This window comes from Ammospiza caudacuta, chromosome 1, assembly GCF_027887145.1.
Source record: "Ammospiza caudacuta isolate bAmmCau1 chromosome 1, bAmmCau1.pri, whole genome shotgun sequence".
NCBI classification, from domain to species: domain Eukaryota; kingdom Metazoa; phylum Chordata; class Aves; order Passeriformes; family Passerellidae; genus Ammospiza; species Ammospiza caudacuta.
This window is the reverse complement of record NC_080593.1, coordinates 132721054-132743214: the sequence shown is the minus strand read 5'-3', so window position 1 is coordinate 132743214 and position 22161 is coordinate 132721054. Positions and strand designations below refer to the sequence as shown.

At 37.3% G+C, this 22161-nt stretch overlaps 1 protein-coding gene across 2 annotated transcripts in view; it reads left to right on the top strand.

The window, feature by feature from the left end:
• CPQ (carboxypeptidase Q) overlaps window positions 1–22161 on the top strand; it is a 144771-nt gene that overhangs the window by 51669 nt on the left and 70941 nt on the right. The gene's annotated exons all lie outside the window — the stretch shown is intronic.

Genomic DNA, 22161 nt, shown 5'->3' with positions numbered 1-22161 from the left:
TATTTAAGAGATTTTATCTTTTCTGAGATATCAGTTCGGTAGCTCTGGCTTGTGGTGTCAGAGATTCTCAGTGTTAGCATGAGTGCTCAATTTCAGCAGCTTGGTCACCGGGCAGGGAAAGAGTAACTACCCTGGTGGTTGATTGGTTTAAGATCAACTGTTTGTCCAGCTTCATGAAACAAGTATTTACCAAGTTAAATGTTCCAACTTTCTAATTAAGGTTCATTTAACTTAATTTTATGTCATCTGCATTTTAAACAATATTTCTAACCAGTTAATTGACCATCTATCCTGAATTATGTTTGGTATATTTCAAAATTTGGCATTTCAATTCAGGTTATGAATTGTTCAAATGTAGACTTCAAAGATAAGGTGCTTGCCTGGACTTGATTTTCTCTTTGCTGTCCTGCTCTGTTTCTTTAAGTATTGAAGTGGATTGGGATCTCTCCACTATGTCTACTGACAAGCTCATTTTTCTTAAGCATTGGGTAAAGGCTTATTTACAAGCCCCCTGCTGATGATAATGTGAGTGGTAATGGACACACTTTGAAAATGTAACCAAGAAACAGAAAAATAAAACTAGTGAATATTTAGGGTTTTTAGTACTAGTTTTTTTCCTGTTGGAGCCTTAATGGGTCCTTCACCATGCTCATTCCATTACTCTGGTAAAAATGGGAACCATCTCGCTATTTAGGCAATAAAATACATGGCAGATCCAAACTCTTACAATGCCCTCTATGCCAAAGTGTTTAAAAATGCAGTACAAATCCAGGGGAACAAAAAGGTGCCATTTCCACAGGCCAAAATTTCAGTTTAAGTTTTGAATTGAAACAAACCGAAATCTGGATCTCTGAACTCTAGGTGAGAAATTAACGGTGGGTGATATTGCTCTTACAAAGGTCTAAAGCAAAACAGTTTAAAATTAGGTAAATCTCTGAAGCATAGCTGGTCACAGGTATTGCAGCAAATTATGACTTAAACCCCTGAAACGTAGTTGAAAATGTGGGTTGCTATAGGACACTGAAGAAGGTGTATGAAGTCTGGTGAAAAGTGATTCAGCTCAAGTTATAACACACATTTAGGTATACTTGTGTTCATCTATATATTGACCAGAATTAAATATACTGCTTGATTTATAAATAATTAATTGACTCCTTCCATGAGATTTTAACATATTTATTAAAAATAATCGCTATGAACTGAAATAATGTGTCTGACAAGTTTATGCTACAAACAATATTTATTATTATTAAAATACATTAAAGGATAAAATTCTTTTTTTCCATACCTCTTTAGAGTTTTTTGGGGGGTTCTTTTTTGTTTTGCTTTTGGGGTTTTTTGGGGTTTGTTGTTTTCTTTTTTGTTTTTGTTTTTGTTTTTGTTTTTGTTTTTGTTTTGTTGTTGTTGTTGTTTGGTTTTGGTTTTTTTTAAAATTTGACCACTTTTGCAGCATATCCAGTTCTGTTCCTCCTTCTAATCATTTTTCCAAGTACTTTATGTGGATTCTTGCAAATAGCAATTGGGGATTAGGGGGTAAAACTAGAAAAATATTAAGGAAACCAGAAAAATAGAAGTTGACATATTTTTGATATATTTCCTAAAATTTTCCTGTATTTTGGACTTAGCTTTCTGAAAGTCATTTCTGCCACAAGAAATGTTGAAATTATCAAAATGGATACTCTAAATTGTTTGAGTTGCAAACCTTGTTTTAGGTACCTATGCTTAACTTCAACACATTTGCATTTTCAAGTAACCTAAAGCAGTAAAAGAAGTGTGACTAATGCTTTGTGAGGCATCAGGCTCTCAGGGATACATTCATCTTCAGGGGTGATGATGTGTCATGAGCACATATGTCCTGTGTCCTTTTGAGGCATCTTTGTACCCAATGTGCAAATACTTTTGAAAAATTAACCCACTGATACTTCAGGTTTCCTTCCTGCTTTTTCCTTTCTGTTTGACTGGTCAGTAGGCAGTAAGCAATTGTTCCAGCTAGCAAAAATGTATGGTGAAATCTACTGGAAGCTGCAACTTTGCAGGACTAAGTTTTCAGATGGTGTAGAAAGCCTCTGAACAGAAAAAGGAAATGGATTTTGTAATTCTGTCAATAAAGTTCAGTGTCTCACCAATGTCTCTGTTCTGTTTATAATTGTATTATTCCCTCTAAGTTAGGAAAGGACTTTTCACCCCAGACAAGACTCTTCCTGTGTCAGAGCGGGTGTGGTCATGCGTGGTCAGAGCAGAGACATCCACCATCCTCAGGGGAGTTGAGGTCCTTGATTAGTGCCTGCTGAGGCCTGATAACCCTGTAGGTGCCTAAAGGAGGTGAGCCTGTGCCTATAAGATAATGAATTCAAGATTCACCTTTTCTTCATATAGACAAATAGGAAACAGTGGGACCAAACATGCTATGACTTGATGTCCTGGCAACCTTTCTGAGCTTGGGATCCCGTTCTCACGGTGCTTAGGACAGCAGTGAGAGTAGAAAACCTGTGGGTTGTGGGACTTAACATATTTAAGCTGGTATGACTGCTGACAACTGAGCCAAAAAGTTTGTGAAATGATAAAGGTGTGGTAGCAGAACCTGCTGAGGTCCAGGCTATTGTGGGTTAGAGACATTTGCAGTCCATTCCTGACTTTTATCTTGGAGGAGTATTTGAGAATTCTTTTGCACCTAGGCCCATGCTGCTAGCATCCTTTTGTGTTGTATTGTGTGCTGGTGAGATGTTTTATTTAAACTATGTAAGCTGACACTGGAGACTGACTGACTGAGAAATTCACAAGTTAACTAATGTGGTTTTCATTTGAAATTCTGGCAGAGTTGGCAGTAAAACATGTTTGTCTTCTCATTTTAATACAGATGTAACATGATTGGTCTTAAAGCACAGCAGCAACCATTCCCATCTCTGGGGAAATGCTATAAATAGCAGCTGTTTGTTGTTAATCTGGCTTCAATGTACCTAATGTGCCAAACATGGAACCACTAAATATGTGATTAACTGAAAAGGTATCAAAACGGATAAAGTTATAACTCTTCTGCAATCTTGACTTTCAGTGTCTTTTCATACTCTGTTTCTTGGTGTGCAGCACTGTTTTACTTATCTTACAGTTACTAAGTGATGAAAAAACTGTTTCCTAAGTGCCCTACAAAGTACATAAATTTGCTGCTCATTATTCTGTGATCCAGGATAAATACTTTAGAGCAGAAACAGAGGAGCTTAGAATCCTGGAGAGCTGTTCCAGGAATTTACTCTACAAAGCTTTTTGCCTCCCGGTTTTATGGAATGCCATATCTGCAGTTTGTGCAATTTGAAAATTGTCTCCATTTTGAACACCAAGAACATGAAAGACCATTGAAGAATGCACTGTAGCTTTGAGCCAAGTTTGATCAGCACTTTGAAAGTAGCAGTCCTAGGGATGACCTGAGAAACAGAGATGCTAACATGGTAGCATGGATTGTGAGGTTCTTTACCAGTCTGTGATTGATGTAACAGAACCTGTTCTGCAAAGGATATAGATGCTTGTTTATTTTTTCATTCTTCTTCCTTTCCCAGTTTCAAAGATCAGCCCTGTCTCAGATTTTGTGATGCTGGGCAAAGATCCAGGGAACAAGAGAACATAAAAAATGTTCTCTTCTGAGCCTGTAAGGCATTCATGCACATAACGGAAGAAATAATTTGTAGACCAAAAATCCACCCCAACCTCAAGAAAAAAAATCAACAAAAACAACCAGACTTTTCTGAAGATGTGTAATACTCAGTGCAGTGTTGTTTTATGGCCTGGCATCAGTTCTACATATGTTAACAAAATGTCTATCCATTAGGTCTTTGATGTGGCTTCCCGATATCCCTATGCTCAAAGTAAATCATGCATACAATAGAGCTTTGAGGAGAAATATTTTAAGAGCCTGATGCCATCATATTATGGCTCCATTATCACAATTTCTCCATGTGGATTGTTTTGCTATTCATTCCAAAAAGTTGAATGGTTTCTAAATACAATTCTGTGAACCTTTCTCCTGTGACTATAAGCTGATCCCTGTTGCTGCTACAATTTAAGTGAATTTGAAAGAATTAGAAGATTATTATGGAGATTTGGTTTTGAAAGTTTTGAGAGTGCCTGCCCACTACTTAATGACAGTGAACTGGTGGGCAAGAGAATTAGAAAAAGAAATGGTAAAAAAGAAACAAGAGAAAGGGTAAAGAAAGAACATTGGCAATGTTGGGAAATGTATTTTCTTTGAAGTATTTTTGTTGATATTTGCTGAAATAAGTAGTACCTCTGGGTGTGTTTGTTTTATTAATAACTGGCTTTCGTACTATTAATTGGAGCCTGTCTTTTATCCTGTGCCTTGTGGGAGTGGCAATATTGCTGTCATTTGTTCTAAAACAGAGCTCTTGTCATGATGAGAACAGTCAAATTAATATGAGACTGATATGGAGGAAATTTTTCATTGTAACATGATTATTTTATTTCTTTCTTTGTTTGTTTATTTAGTTATTTTAACTACCAGAAGGCCTATCAGATTTTAAGACTAAAGGACATGCTGGATTTTGTGGTGTAAAGCATGGCAAATATTCTAAAACCTGAATTGCCTATTTAAAACCCAAGAGCTGACTGAAAGCATTTAATTCTGCTAGGGAAAACTTGGCAGTAGTTCCCCTCCTGATTAAATGGCCATTGCACCCTAATGTAATCATGCTTTTAGAAACTTCAGTATCCGGTGTGCAATAGCTACAACTTAAATTTCATTTGTACATACGGGGTTGATGTTGTTTAGTGGCAACAGTTGAAAAACATTGTACTACTTAGAGCTGGGTGTTTGAAATATTGGTGGAGCAAGTGAATGTTTATATGTGGAAGAAAGATTCAAAACAACTTAGATATTTTCAAAAATTATTTTCCTGATACAATTTTTCTGGAACTCTTGAAGGGTCACCAGTGTATTGTGACCTTTATGAGGTTCATGTGTTTTCCAAATAACCAGACCATGTCCATATGTGGGCAGGTGAGAGTGGGGGGGATGGTCAGGGTGGTAGCAGTCTCTGCTGATCCTGAAGGCACCTGAAGCTGCTCTGTGTCCCAGCTTGGTGATACCAGAAGAAGAGTAAGGAATGTGCTCCACTAGGTCTGAGCAAATCAGCAACTCTTGGAAAGGGTTCTTCTCTTGCCAGCTGAGGCACAGTTGCTGTCACTGCATTTAAACCATTGAAATATGAAGGAAGAATGTATTAGCTTTAGTGACCACCAGTGCCTGCTCCACAAGGAGCAGCACCTTCTTAGAGGCTCAACTCAGTGGCATACAGTTGGCAGTGTCCTGGGTCACTGCAGCACCAGGGTGACAGAGGCAAGGGATGAGGACGTGTAGGTGGCCTTCCTCACTGGGGTCAAGTGGAGTTTGGAAGAATTGAATGGCACCATCACCCTGCTATATATGTTCTATTTTTATTCTCCTGATGTAAGTCTAGCCAGTGAGCTTCCTGCCTTCCACCGGAGCGTGACCATAGATATCACCTGTACATGACAGCTGGCTGCCAGCTCCTTCCCAGCTCCTTCCTTTATTTGAATCTAGACTGGTTTCTGCCCAAAGCTACTTGCTGGACCTTTGATCTGGGCACTACTCTTCAGAGTGTTTGGTTGTGTTTTAAATCCTTTACATCCTAAACTGTAACCAACTAAATTCTGACACTAGAAATTAAAAAATAACATTTAAAGTGCTTGCTCTGTTGGTCAGCAAATTAATCAGAGCATGCAGTTTTGTAGTCCTTTTGATGGTGTGAGTATAAACAGATACACTATAATATTTTTTCTTTCCAACCATTCTTTTTTGTCTACTCCCACACAGCAGTTTAAAGAATTACTGTGGGATTTTATTTCAGTAATAATTTACAAATACACATAGGATTTACAAATGGTTGTGAAAGCTCTTTTTCTCCATGTTGCAAAAGTTATCTTCTAAAATTACACTGTGTCTTTCTTGCATTCTGATATGCAAGAATGTCTAAAGGGTAGTCCTGCGTTTGGCAGATGTAAAACTTGCCTGAGGTGTGAAGTAAGAAACACCACAATACTGAGGAGGAAGGAGAAAAGAAACAATATTTTTCTTTTCATTATGGATAAGTAGGTGCCACAAAGACTAGTGCCTAGTGTCAAGGATTAGTCTCAAAGCAACTGTTCTCTACAGGGGTTTTCAAATACCTGTACTTGTATGTTTGTATTTGTTAGCTGCAGACTATACGCTTAACCTTGTACAACAGGAGGAGGACTACCAAGACCTTGTCTTTTCATGAATGTCATGTTAAAAAAGTACATATTTTCCATGCAAATTTAATGGAAAACTGCTTGTCTAAGAGTATGTGGGCTGGATATTGAGGGCTCTTCAACACAGATTCAGACATTCCCACATGCAGGACCAAAGCGGAAGATCTGACTGTGAGATTTTTACCTAGTAGACAGAGCTAACATTGTTGATGGAATGGATGGAGAAATACTAAAAGAAGTGAAATGAAAAATGTTCAGGTTGAGACTGCGGTGCAAGGGGGAAAGAACTTGGCCTGCTAATCACATTGAGACACCGGCAGCAGAGTTGTTACTCTGACAACTGTGTGATTGCGGCAACTGAGATGGTTACTCAAGGATGTAGTGGAGTATGTAGCAGAAGTCATAGTTTTGGTGGACAGACAGAGCTGGAGAAACATGGAACCAGCTCCTGAATTGTGGATAGACTTGTAGGGTTTTAGGCCTCCCATTGCTGCTTTGTGAGATCTGGGAGTGGGGAGGAGTGGTGTAAACAATAAGCTGATACAGTTGGTGTGGTCTTTAATAGACCACATTGGATGGAATTGGATGTTCTCAAAACCTTGGTTTACCAACAAAGTACATTATAAAAATATTACTATCATTTGTTCTTTTTCTTTTTAAAAGCTTTTTAAAATTCTTTACAATTCTTTTGCTATTGTCATGTAGTTTATACTTTGGTCTAGAAGAAGGCCCCCAGGCTTCTGAGACCTTAAAGGTCTTGAACTTGGCTACTCTAGCTTTGTTGTAAATGTAGCTGCAATGGTACAAACATATTTGGTACGGTTTGGCAAACCAAAATACCCTGTAAAACACATAATACCAGTAAAATCTGTCCAAAATACTTGTTATTAAAATGTTAAAGATCTTGTGAGTCTGGCAGGCATAGATCTTAAATCAAAGAATGAGTTTTGTTCATAAAGTTTCTCAATTGTTGTCAGTACTTATACCAATATGTCATGATATAATATGTAAGTTATCTAGAATTTCATTGTGCACAAATATAATTCTAATTCATTGTAACAGGTAAATGGAACTTTGGACAAAAATCCTCTTGTCTCCTTTCAATAGTATTTGTCACAAATATAAGCTGATTTATGTGGTTAGAACTGAGATCCCATTATTTTTTACTGAAGTTGCAAAGGCTAAAAGAATGTTACAAGGTCTTTAACTGAAAATGTATTCTGTACTACAGGTTTTGTAGATTTGCTTCTTTACACATACTGAAAAACATGTTCCACACAGTCTGCATTGGCCTTTCATATTTGTCATTTATCCCATAGACTAATTTACATATGTGAACAAAAATATACTAAAATGGATATTCTTCTGGTAGTTACATAATTCCTTGAGATCTGAATTCTTTCCCAGGCTTTGAATTTACAACCATAATTGTGAAATATTAGTCTCAAAAACAGTTTACAGTTTTCTGGTATAAATTATTCAGAAAAAAAACCCTGTGTTCCAACTCATTCAATCAGATATTAACATGTAGAGGATGAATGGAATAATATCACGATGTAAGATTAAATAGTCTGAAAACTATATTGTGTTAGAAATTGCACCACATCTGTGGGCTTTTTTTTTTTTTCCCTAGAGTGCATATAAGGAAATAGAGATAGAATTATCTGTGTATTTTAAATATTTTAATGTGGAGAATTATATTAATGTTGTCACACTACTTCTGTAATTCTGGGCTTTGTTTTTTTAATCGTGTACCTGGCCTTATGATCATTGTGCTTCGTTTTTACTTTCAGTGATGTCAGCTGGACAAAGATTTTTCTCATCCTCTTTGTGTGCCAAGTTTAATATGCTGCTTGTGTGAGAAGGTATTTAGTGAAATAAAATTTAAAAAAATTTGTTGCTGTAAGATGTATGTACATATATACATAAGACAGTTTTAGGACACTGCCTTCTGTGGCACGCTGCTCAGAAGAGTAGAGCATATTCTACCATTCGAAATGTGAAGTCTCAATCATCCAGCTTCTTGCTAAGAGAAAATTACTCCGGTCTGAAATGTGATGTCCTCCATCTTCTTCTTTCACCTTTCAAATAATCAGGAAGAGGACCTGAGGTCACATTATTCTTTGTGAAGGAAAGGAGAAACAGTATCTTTAACTGTTGTCAAGAATGTTTCTTTCTGTCTTATCTTACAAGCAGATAATACAGCTTGTGGTCTGTTCTGCTTGTATGACTTTGTTTCTTGGCATTGTGAACCTGAAGTCTTGGGTTTATATTCTCCACTTCTGCCTGAAGTCCACTGACCTTAGTTTATATGTCACAGTGCTTCAGGGATATGTTCACTTAGCTGGAATTAACATTCAGATGATACTTTGTTTGACTGTCTCTTAACACGTTCTGCAAGTGGTTCTGCAGGTCCTCCTGGAAGATTGCAGCTGTGCATATAAATAGGCTACAGTTAATAACCCTATTTATAGCAAGCCCAAGTCTGATGTTCTTTCTCACTAATTGGACTTTCCAGCCTTCAAATAAATTCAACAAAATAATTGGATTGCACCCTTATCCACTAAGTATGATACATTTACTTTTTCATTGATTAATTTGGCAGTTTAAGTTAAAATTGCCTAGACTAATTTAAATTATTAGTTTCAGGAAAGCGATACAACTAAGTATAAAGTATAAAGAAATATAAATAAGATGTCTTTGATAGACTGGTTAAATTTCAACAAAATTAGTAAAGATAATATTCTAGATTATATGAAAGTACAAAAACTTTCTATTCTTTTGTCTCTGGACTTTGTTATGCACACAATGTCCTGCTAGGGATCAACATAACAGCCCTTGTTGCTCCTTCAAAATCCCGAGCAAGCCTTTCAGAATGCTTGAGAATGCTTTCAGAATGCTCCAAGCCAGCAATGGTTAGGACTCAAATTACTTCAATTTTCTTTAATCTCTAACAGGGTTTTCAGTGAATTAAGAACAATTTGAGCTAAGTTCACAATCACACTTCATTGTGACCTTCTGAGTCTGGTAGTGACTGGACCATGGTGAGGGAATGTGATTACAGGTGTTGCCAGGGTCAGAAACATGAAAGTACCAAGTACTCTGAAGAAGAAAACAGCAATTCAGAATAGTCCTGTCAAATTCATAGAAATCACTCATACTCATCAGGATGAAATGGGATCTGTTTATCTTTAGGAAGCAGAAATGTAATGTACAATGTGCCCCTGTCAAGGTGCCTCATACCTTGGCCTTATTCACTGAAATTAGTTCTAAAGTGCTTACAACGTAGCAGGCATGGCACAAATTGTACAATGAGATTATATCCAGCTTTTCCTTGGAAGGTCTGCCCTGCCCTGTAAGAAAGCATATTTTAGATGCATTCACAGCTTGGAGAATTGAAGAGTGACACTTGAAGAACATGTTTGTACAGGGACAAGTGGAGGCATCTAGACAATCTTTCATGGGTGCCTAAGTTCCTAAGAGAGCATCTGGTCGGGCATGCTGTAATTAATGCTGTATTTTTCAAAAGTCTCTGCATGAAAGAGACGGCTTTGTTTTCTAATGATATATGTAGCCCATTTAAAAATCTTTTAGTCACCTTTCAGCATAGGATTCTGCAACATCACAAAGCAAAAATCTTAGTTATTTTAGATCCAGACAGTAATACATAGTTAGGAAAATACAGAATTTGCATGTCTGTCAAATTAAATCATTTGCTATTAAATTCAATGTTGGTAAAGGGTAAAGGAGTCTAAATTTGTGTTGAAAAGCACAGACACCACTCATCTGTGGTTTCTAATAAGAAGCTTTTCTTTAATTGGGAAGGCTGTATATGTTTAAAGGTAAAACAAAAAGAAAATTCCAACCAAACCTTCCCCTGCTTAACTGAGGATCTCTTCAGTCGTTTAATTAATGATCTCTGAAAGCCACTAAAATGATGAAGAATGAGCAGCTAGCTTGAAGTAATTTTAGCTGTTAAAATCTAGTGGCATAGAAACCGTATAAATTGCTATAAAAACACTTTTAGTGGTTTGAACAGATCTTCTTTGTCTATAATTGCATTTGCATTTAAATGTATATTTTTTAGAAATAGATAAGGATTTCTTCTCTCAGGGTGGTACAAAAAGATACTAGCATGGTTTCAATAACTTCATTTTGCTTCTTTGAGCACTTTATAATCTATTGTTGAATCTTTGAGGCAGAGAACTGATTTTTTTTTCTCTTCCCTTATCTGAAACCACATATTTAATTGTAATGTGAATCATAATTGCTAATACCAATTTAAAACTGGGCTGTTGAAACAAGCAGAACCAGAGATCAAAGGATTATCTGCACTGTGTCCAATAATACAGCATGTTGCTTTATGGATGCAGCACTGACTTGGGATATGACTGTGGTGACTCTAATAATGTTGTGTCTTTTTCATCATGTAACTCAAACCATCCATCTCTTGTGGTGTAGAATAAAAGGCATCTTTGTCTCCTTTTTCATTGATGAACCCAGTGCAGATAGAAACTTTGTTGGATGATAATTCACAGAAGTTATTTTTCTGAAACAATTAGCATAACGTGCAATTGCTCTAAAACTGACCTACTGAATTAGTAATTAAGAAACCTCCATTTATCTAAAGTTCTATGGACAGTCCAGTGAAGAACTGCCATTTTTTCAGAACTCTCTTCATTTTCTCTCCAGTGTCTCAAGTTTAATTAAACCTTTGCCTCTAGAAGAAAATAAAATTATTTCTGCCACAGGTTTAACAAACATGCATGCTTAATGATTTTGTTCTGCAGTTGAAATTGGAATTGATTGAATATGTGTATCCATACAGACGATCAATATTTTAAAATGTGATATATATAAAATGTTTATCATAATTTTTTTGAACCTTGGAAAAAGGATCTTTTCGCTCCTTGTTTTAATGCTTTTTGAATAGAAAAAAAGGAGAAATGGTAGCATAAATAGCAAAATTGACTCAAACTGTGAACAAAAGAATGAAATAATTCTACATCACTTTTTTCACATGCATAATAAATGGCACAAAATATTTAATTGTGAATAATGAAACCACTTTGTAGTTAATTGAACTATCACAAATTTACAAATCTGAAGCAAATGTGAATTCAAGATATCATGATGTGATCTCCTGCTTCAGTCTTGGCCCGGGAGTTGCAACCTTTACTGCTGAAACACTTCCTACATAGCAGATATTGCACTGCACTGCATTGGTGGGGTGCCAGATTTCTACCTCTCTTTGCCTCACATCCTGTCATCATAAACCAGCAGCCATCCCCAAGATGTAATCCTCACCATCTGGCTTACTGCAGTCCCTTTTTGAAGTGGTGTGGATTGTCTGTCGTCCTTCTCCCATTTGTTTGAAATTAAATGCAGGAATTGTTTAGCTGTGTGCTACAGCCAGATTCTCACACTGTGCCCTGCAGAGTACCAAATGATGGAAACCTTATTGGTGGTCGACCAAATGAGTCAGCTGGTGGGCAGGCTGCAGTTTTGGGAAGAGGAAGGAAGTGTTGTGCAGGTCACGAGCCTGTGACCCTTGTGGTGCTTTGGCTCAGCTCAGCCATGAATGGGGTCATTTTATGGGCCAGGAGCAGATTTTTGAATGAAGAGGTGTGCTGAAATACCCATTGTGTTTCTTGCTGTCATTCTTATTTATTTTTGTGATGCTTTAACTGTGTGCCTGTTCTGCTGTTCCTCTGCTGAGTGCCTGCATGTGTGGTCAATGTGTCTTCCCCAACTCCCCCAGCTGGTTTGGCCTGGGAAGTGCTGACTTTGCAAGGCTGGCTCCTGGGGAAAGGCAGTTGGAGTTTGGGAGCTTTCACTGGGTGTTGCTGAAGAGATTTTTTGCCTTCAGTTGGCCACTTGATGTAATCCATACCGTGCTAGCATTTTGAGTGAGGCACATTTATTTTGATTACAAATGTTAAGTAACTGCTCTCCAAGTTCAAGGTAACCTACAAAGGATTGCTTCTCCTACCCATTTCCAATTTATGCCTTGAAAGGAAATGGGGGAATGAAGTATTAAGAAAAAAGTTTCTGCTTTTGGGTATTTATGCATTAAAGTAACTCCAAAGAAACTGACTGTGCTAAATACTATTCTGTCTGAAGCTCTAATCCACAAAGAAAACCACAGAGGTACTACCCAAAGGCTGCTGTAAGCTTGTCTGGTGGAATTCAGCCTTCTAGAGTTGGCATGGTCAGTGTCCAGGTCAGAAGATAAGATGCCTGTGTTTCAAAGTTAATGGTTAAAAAAGAGAACAACATTCATGGCTTCCCCACTTCTCTGTCAAAATGCTTCTAGTCCTTCCTCCAGCAGTCCCCATGAGTGGTGATGAAACTCCTGTTGTTCAGTTCTCTCTTCCTACTTTTCAGCAACCTCAGAGAATTCTGGGATGAGCTGTTAAGAGAACATAAACTCAGGCACCAATAACATGACACGTCTACATTTTCTTTCCTCCTCACCATGGATTTCAGCTGTAATAGGACCAAGATTGCATTGAGCTGGTGCTTAGATGAGATCAGTTCACAAATGAAGAACAGAGAGATGAAAGTGAACTTGACACAGGAGAGTTCTAGTGGGATAAAAAGACATGCTGAGAAACCCACAAACCTGGTAATTCTGTCTTCTGCTGAAGATATGTACCTTATATTGGTAATTTTTTTTTTTTTGTTATATTTAAGGTAATGATCCCTCTTTACTGCTCTTGAATTTTGTGGGCCTATACTACCTAAAAACACAGAATGAAAAAGTTACAGTCAGTAGGTATTCTTTTCTTGCCCTTTGTCAGGGCCACCTTCTGACAAAGCTGTTGTAGATGTTACTTCTAGAAGTTGATCCAAGCCTGTAGAAATAAATTGCTCAGGAAATAAGGCATTCACTGACCTTTTGTTCCAGAGGAAGGCAACCCTCTTTGACCTCACTTTCTCTGCTATAGAGGTACAGCACCATGCCCAATTGTAAACACTGGTTCTCCAGAAAAAAAATAAACAAAACTTTTTAGAAGACATTCCCATGCATAGTTTTGTCTGCTTGAAATAGATTTTAGGACAAACAGTATATGACTACTGTGTCAACCCATCACAACTCCACTGGGGTGTAGTCTGGCATTTGAACTTCCTCGTGTTGGGGAGTGAATGTACATGGTGGGAAATGGCCCAGAGCAGTCCTCCCTGCAAGGGTTCACGCACAGAACCTGTCAAGAAAGAGATACCCAAGTCCCCAGTCCAAGAATGCAAGTTGTGCTCTTGGATGAAGTAATTCCTTTGCCTGGGGATTCTCTTGGATTTCGTAGTCCTTGCAGATGCCCAAATATTCATGATGCTAGTAAACACTGGCTTAAGCTTAGTTTGCTCAAAGATAAAGTAGGCCAGATCCATGACTCATGCTGATCTGTATATTTTTTTTCTTTCTCTCTTTCTTTTGCTGGAAGTTAAACAGCTTTTCAAAGATTCAGCAAATACCAAATAGGAGCAGTCTGTGTGCTAAGCTCCCATCTCAGTGTACTGCTGACTTCAGTAGTTTTCTGCTGAACAGAGTCAAGATCTGATATTACTACTTTAATGTTCTACACGACTCCACTGTCCATTTTTAAATTTACTGGTCAAAATCTCTACAATCAGATTGTGTGCCAGTAGGAGACAACTACCAGAAGAAATGAATGTAGTTGATGAAGTGGATTCTCCCAAGGGAAAAAAAATAATCTGACCTTATATCCATTTATTAGGATTTTAACTTTCCCTTCTGGTGGAATCATTATTGTCTCAACCAATCAGTCATATGAGTTAATGAAGTTATTTCTTTACTTAGTCTCAGGAAAAGGAGGACTCAGAGATTTCTATTTTTATATTCATGGGAATGTGTTGGTACGATCATGAGGGGGATCCTAGATACCAAGGAAAATTTCTTCTAAATTTATTTCTATTTTTTTAAAAAGTAACATATGCTGAATTCGCCTTTTTTGCTGAAAGTTTTGTTGTACAGCCTGACTTGCATACTTTGGGAAAAATCTTTGGCTGGAAATAAATGTTCTGTACTGCAATATGAATATTTTTATCCCCTAAAACCTGCTTATTCCTAGAAGACTTGGAAAACTTTGGAAGAAATTTATGCTGTGTAAGATGCTTTGTTTCTGGGTGTGACAGTGCACAAATAATATCTATCTGACATACTTGGGTATGGAGTAACATTGTTCTTGGCAATCTAATCAGGAAGATATTTAGTGAATGTTGTCAGAGCTGGGAATGGACCAGAGCACATACTTACAAAACAATAACGTAATAGCAACTCACTTTTCCTTGGAATTGTAATCCATTTGAGTTTCTTAGTAGACATTTTTTTAAAACTATATATAATATCTGAAATGATATCTAGGATCTCCATTTTGATTAATGCTTATACAGCTATTTATTCAAGAAGCTGTGTGAAGGATAAAGTGCAATGACCAAATCCAGCAGGTTCACTTGCTCTTTCTTTGGGCATATTTTTGCTCCATTTGCTGTCTCAGTGGTAACCCATGCAGTGTACTTTTCAGCGTAATTCTGCATTAATTGATCATAATCTCAGTATTTAACTGTATAGACATGTCTTTTGAAACATGTGACACTGTTTTCTGCTTTTTGCTGTGTCTTACAAGAATGGAAATCCTGTAACTGAAAGTAGATTTGGTAAATTTGATTTATTGCCTTGTTTGAAAGTGTATGTGAAAGAGCTTCCCAGTGATGCTGCTCTCAGAACCCATAACTCTTCTGAAGATAAAAGAAATTGTAATAATCCTTTCATTAGCTAACTTCTACATACTGTAAATGGATTGCTGTCTATCCAAGGAGGATTGCTCAAGGATAAAAGAGTTTTTTACTTTTATTTAGTGCATTTTCTTCAGCAATTCCTAGACAAGATGGAATGATTAATGAATGACTGGTTTTGTATCTTGGAGTGAATCACTTTAGCTTTGTCTAAATAAGTAAAAAAATCATACAACAACAAAATAAGGTTTTTACAGAGAAATTTAATATTTGCAACAGTGCTTTCAGTACTTGACTAACTAATGCACCCTTTTTAATGGAGTAAATAATTTTCTGTGGCTTAGAAGGAGGACACTTGGGATATCATATAGAATTCAAACATTGTGGAGCACTATATTTATTAAGATGCCACAAGTGATTGTGCTGGAGAAAAACATCCCCTTCTTTCTTTTTCAATAGAGTTTTAATATTGGAATGGTTGTAGTATGCTCCTGCCTACCCTGTTGTGCTGTGACAGCAAGTCTGTATGATCAACTTAATGAAGTGGAGCCTGCACTCTGTGAAGCTGAGCGGTGGGGAGAGTGAAGCCGAGTGGAGCTGCTCAACCCAGTTGCACCACTGTAGTTATACCCAGTCTGCCCCAGTTCTATTTCCTAGAACTCCATGGTATTGGGAGTATCTCCATGAAGTTGGGAAAACTGAGGCAGATGCTGAGTGAGCAACATGGCAGTCTTACACCTGGAATATCACACTGGTTTTAAAGCATATCTTCATCCTTATTTAGTTTTCCTTCCTGAATTAAAGTGTAAAGTTTCTCTGACCAGGGTGTAGGTCAAGTGGTTCAAGATTCTTACTAGGTGTTCCTAGGCTAGAATATCAGTTCTGCTATATTTTCCAGGCAGAACATGAGGCATTCTGTGTTTGATTTTCCTAACTTAGTTCGTGTCCTTTCTGCTCATCAGGTTTCCTCTAGGCTTTCAGCCATCCCAGCTAAGCTCTTTTGTATGTACAGAATACTTAACATTTATACAGGCTTGTTGTTTAAAGGGGTTTTTGAGCATGTTTTTGTCAGTAGAAAGCAGACTTTATCATGAGCTGTGCTTTTGGTGGTACTTGGAGCGAGCAAACAGGGTTCATAGTTCACACAGTTTACTTCTGTGTTCAGCAGTTCCGGCACAGAAACCAAACAGCCGTATCTGTTTAGACTGCCTCCATTCTGCTGAGCCTTTGTAGCCCTGCCAGCGTTCTCCACATCACTGAGCCTCCCTGTGAAAACCAGAGACCACTTCACTTTGTTAACGGGGCTGAAAGCCACTCACAGTGTGGGATCTGGGCAGCAAAATTCTTTCAAGAATGAGTTACACTCAACCAGTTAGAGTCGACAGAGGAGTAAATCAAAGGGATTATTTGTTTTGACTGGTGCCTGATTTGTTTTTGCCAATAATCTGCTCAGTCAGAAATTTTTTAAAAGCCCCTTAATTAAGTGTGATATTTTTATAAGCAAAAAACAAGCAGAAGAATCTGGTTTAGCTTTCACTGTGCCCTCCATGCAGAAACTTTATCATCTGAACCATACTGGCTTTTTTCTGTTCAGTTTTATAATGAACAATAATCATGCTTTAAAAATTAGGTGAGAAGATTAGAGTTTGTATAATAAAGGGCTTAAGCAGGGGGCAAAAGATCATACTTATATCTAAAAATCTGATCATGGGAACTGCTCTGCTTCTACAAATTGTTTATAAAGAATTAAAACAAAGTGACAGAAATGTAGATGCCATGATATAAAGTGGGCAAAGCACAATCATTTTAGGGGAAAAAAACCCTTATCTTGTTTTTCAGTTTTCTCAGCATTTGAAAGGAACTGTGATGGAATGTAACTTTACTTCAGAATTTTTAGCAAAATCCTTACAAATAAACACTGAGGAAACTTCACCTCATCTCCAACCATTTTTTAGCAGGTTGCATTTGTAAAGCTCCTTAAGGAGACTTAAGGGAAGATAATAGGAATGAACTATTGTTCGACATCATTAAAGTTGTTAAAAATTAGATTGATACAGTGAATGCTACTAGCTCAGAATTCTCACTTGTAGCTTGTTGAGCTACAAGTCATTAATTCTTTTATTATGAACTTAAGAAATATTCAATTGAACTAGTTAAATAGGCTATATAATGGCAAGTGAAATTTATGAGGAACTGCCACTGTATAATCTTTGCTAAAGAGATTTCAGGAGATAAAGCAGATAGATGTCTTTATAATTTTGTCATTAATATCAGATCAGTTGTACATGTGATGAAATGGAAACAGACCTAAGCAATATTAAGGAACAGCATTCAGCTAAATTACAGTGTTTATAGCTGGAAAATATTAATACCATGAGTCCTGCAGGATTCAGAGTAGGCTTTAACACTTACCATAGCTATATTAAACGGGGTAAAATGTTCTTGAGAGAACACTTGAAAATTTGATATTTATCTAACAGCAGGCCTGAAGGAGAGGATGAGAAGAATCTGCAAGTTAAAGATGTGATGGATGCCAGCTCTGACTCTACACACTAGATATAAATATATCTATGTGAAATTACTGTGTTCTCTCTCTCATTCAAAACTGTGTCTTTTGGAGATTCACTTGGCAGTGAATTTTTTTTAGCTTATGCAATTTTTTATCAGAACAGAAAATGCTTTGAACGGAGCTTATAGGTGACACTGCCACTTTATTTGCCTGTTCATTATGATAAATGTTTATAGTGTGTTAGTACAGCATCAAATAACAGAAAGGATTTATACTCATCGCTACTTCAAAATCAAATGTGATGACCAAAACCTCTTTGCATTTGCTGGATCAGGCACTTGGACTCTTCTTTTTTTGGAGGAAGTATTTTTTCTGGAAGTGATCCTGTTGACTTGTGCAAATTTAATCTTATTTAAGGAGTCAGAAGTTAGTTGCATTTTAACCAATACAGTATGTTTCAGCACACTGAATGTTGGTGGTGACACCACCTGTGACCTTGACTGTTCTGTTCCTTCCTCTGCCACAGGAGCTGCAGCTGTGACACAGCACTGCCTGCAGCATTTTGTCATCCTTGTCAGTTTTTAGGTACAGGTCACTGAGCACCTTGCAATAAGCGCTGGTAGTCTGAAGCTGATTAGATGTTCTAGAGAAATGCATTAAATGGGTTTATTGGTTTGACTTTAGTCCATGTTGCTGAAAAGGTACCATTTGTGCTGGTAGTAGGGTAGAATTTCACGGGCACTGAAAAGTCTCGGGTGTGTTTTCTTAATCTTGAAATCCAGATACAGTTATGAAGTTACTCCCTGTGGGAATATTTGATACTTGCCAAATTTACAATCCAATAAGAAACGGAGACCGAGCTTTGTTCTCACCTAGAACAAAGAATATGACTGCCCTCCTAATTTTGCTGTATGCAGATAGCTGTAGTTGTGTCCATAGTATTCCAGTTTTTCAGAACACTTAAATAGAATAATAGGGTAGTTACCCTACCAAAGATTTTACCACTGAAACTAGGATTCAAGAAGTGGATGACACATAGGGCGCAATTAAAATGCTGCCTTGTAAAAAGTTTAGAAGTTTTTAAAACAGATTTTAAAATGAAACTTCCAGAAGTTCAGAGCCAGTACAGAAAGCTGTTTTACAAAGTGGGGGAAGCTGAGGGATTAAACTCACTAAGAGGATTTTGAGGCAGGGGGAGTGACATGGTTGGGCAGTAGAAAGAGAAATCCTTTACTCTGTCATGTTTAACTGTGGCATTAGGATTGTCAGAAAAAAAGGAGGTTACAAAGGGGAGGTAATGAAAGGGATGGAGGGAAGTGTGAATCATGGTATGTGCACAGGGAATTAAAACAAGAATGACTTTACAGGATAGTAAGAGACAGAAGACCCAAGTTTTTTAAATCCTGACAGAGAGAGAGAAATGAGAAATGTCAGATAATATATTTGACAATCTCTAATTATTCAGCTCTTGTGAATTGGAAGTCTATTCTCAAAGCCAGCATTCCTTGCAGGCTGCTCTGGGTCCTAGAGGTGTCTGCCAGCTGGCCTTCTCATGTGCTCACAACCTCTCCTCTTCAGATATTTTGTTCTTGATGGTTGCGTATAGATTTAAATTCTCCAAACACAGTAATTTTTCAGCCATTTCTATTACTAATATTTTCAAGAACAGGTAGTTCTTTTCTATCACTTCTTTTCTCAGTCTAATACAGAAGTTTTCTGACGTTGAATTGACTTGAGCTAACACACCACCACATAATGAAATGGCAAGGATTTGTTGCCATTTTTTGTATCTTAGATGGGACTTCAGCTGGAAGCCCATCTTTAGCTTCCAATTTTCAGTCCTGCAAAGGAATAGTATTTATCACTTTAAAGGAATTCAGTGGAAAGAACACAAAATGTAGGTACAGGATAGGGAATGACAGGAAAAAATTATTGTAGAATAATTGTTTTTGTAAGGGGGTTGGTGGGAGAGGAAGCAAAATGACTGCACATAAAAATAATTTCTAGGGATAACCTAAGCAGGGAATATTAGATGGAATATCATGAAAAGATTCCTGACCCTGACATTTAGCTGTCTACAGAATGGCTGATCACTTAACTCCCTGAGTTAGCTTGGTTTATGTTTAAATGTTTCAAATGCTGCAAAATACTGACAAAGAGAAAAGTTTGCTGTCATATTCCATCTCTTCTACCTCTAGATTTTAGTCTGTTTTTGTTAGTTCCACTAGCTTATTAAATTAAATTCTACTTTAAAGGCAGAACAAATTCCAATGTATGAAGAAATTACCTTTGCTCAGCTGTCTTGTTACTGGAGAGGCCTTGAGACATGCCCACTCCAAACAGAATTGTGGGTTGTCATTATTAAATCAGGCTTGATGTTGGGAACTGTTGCTTGTTCTCAAAGCTGATTTTTCTCTTTTTCTTACAGCCAGTGGTTTTGGTTTATCTCGTTAGCGAACATGACAGAAGCATGTCAGAGTTAATAAGAGATGTTTTCATTAATTTAGTGCATGATTGTTTCCATGGCCTGGAAAGTTTGGGAGAAAAGCATGAAAGAGAAACAAATTCATTCTAAAATATCTGCATACGCAGCATGTGAAAGAGTGATAATTTTCATTTGATAATTGCCCATTTATGTAGCAGATAGTGAGTGAGCCAAAGGTGGCAGTGGCAGAAGTTACACAGCTGTTGGGAGCAGATTCATTGCAGTTGCCTTTGTAAGACACTTTGGAACTGGCTGAACTTCTGCTGGCCTTGCATTTGCAGCCTTGTACATCTTTGATGCTCCTTTGGTATTCAAAATGTGTAGTTTAGTATGTTTTTCTCTTGCTCGTCCAATCCTTTGATCACTTCTGTTTTGATGGAAATTGAAACTAGTCTGGACTATTTACAGCAGTTCTCTGGAGATGATGACTTCCACCATCTGAAATAATCCATCTTTTCCCAATATGTATTTTAGGGACCTGCTTTTAGAGCTCCTTCAGGTGGTTCATGGTGTAGTAAAATCTAACAAGACAAGGTATTCTGCCTTTAGGGTGATGTTAACAGTGACTTATCCAAAATGGTACATTTTGCTGAATTATGTGAAAGCTACAACAAAATTCTTTAAAAGACACTTTGTCCAACTTGGGGATCAAGGCAGATCTGGTTATATTCTCATCTAAGCCTCACATGGAAAAGAGAGATTAATTTACTTTCTGCTGTCTAAGAAGTGTTACATCATGAGAGTACTGAAATTTTGAGGATATTTGCTAGACATTGGTCCTAATTGCTGGCTATTTACATGGGAAGTTAATGCATGGAACACATTCTCTAAACCAAAAGAAATAATATATACTGTAAGTATTGCTTGTTTCAGAAGGATGCAGCCAGACTAATCAAAACTATATTTAAAGTGCATTAGCTGTAAGTGTTTAGACAAGATCCAACAAATTGTTTCTTGGCTGCTGTAGAGAAGGCTTATACACAGCTTCAAAGGCTTTCACACAGGGTCAGAGTTTCCTTGTATCTTCCTTCTGTAAAAGCCATGAGTAAAAAACCTGTCCCCTTCTCTGCTTTCCTGCACTGTTGATATGAAGGCACATTAGTTGTGTTATACTTTTCCTTTCATAAAATTTAAGGGGCTCCCCCCTTCAGCCACGCTACTCAAAAGAAGAATGCCTGAGATTATTTACATCTTTTGCTTAGATTTTATTTTTGCAATTTGTTAGCACTGTCCTTTGCTGCCTTTATGCTTTTATTTGTTTATTTTCAAAAAGCTATCAAAATTTGCCTTTTTTTTTTTTTTCTTTCCTTGCAGGAGATGTTATTTAACATGCCATTCATAACACAATTTAGGTGTGTGGCTAGTGCTCAGCGTCAGATGCATACTTACAACAAGCACTGGGAGAGGAAGAACTTCCAATCAAACCACCAGGCATACACAATGGTGTCTTTTTGCCCATGTTTAACATATTCCAACTAATAAAGCTTACTAGTACTTTCATTTATAATGGATGCACTGCCAAAACCCCTGACACTGAAAATAGTAACTTTTTAAAAGTAAGTATATATGAACAACAATTTTAAAAAAATTTGCATCCCAATTAATAGAATGTGATCCTTGCAGAAAAAAAAAATCCAAACGTCAGACCATGTTCTTTGTTTATTGATTTTCCACCTACAGAAAGTTGCTTAAAATTATTCTCTGTAGAGACTCATGTTTCTCTGGCACAGCTTGCAGTCTATTATGGTAAGCATCTGCATTTTGAGAGGGAAGAGCTTTTTGGGAAAAGATCAAACTGCATACTGCACCAAACTAGTGTAACATGCAAACAGTGCTATTTAATCAGCAAGGAATTTTACACTGTCATAGCATCCTATATAAGGGAAAATATAGGAGTGCTGGACATGTCCAGAAACACCATGGAAGTTGTTGATGTTTTGGGATAAATTCTGAGAAACTAAGTGAAATTGAATAGTCCTTGTGTATAGGTTTTGAAAAAAACAACCTAAAACCAAACCAAAGCAAACAAAACAAACAACCCACCCCCCCCCCAAAAAAAAACCAAAAAAAAACCCCAGCAAAACCACACATAACCACTACCCCTCACAATATAGTGCAGACTCTGCAGAGTACATGGAAGAGAGAATTGGCT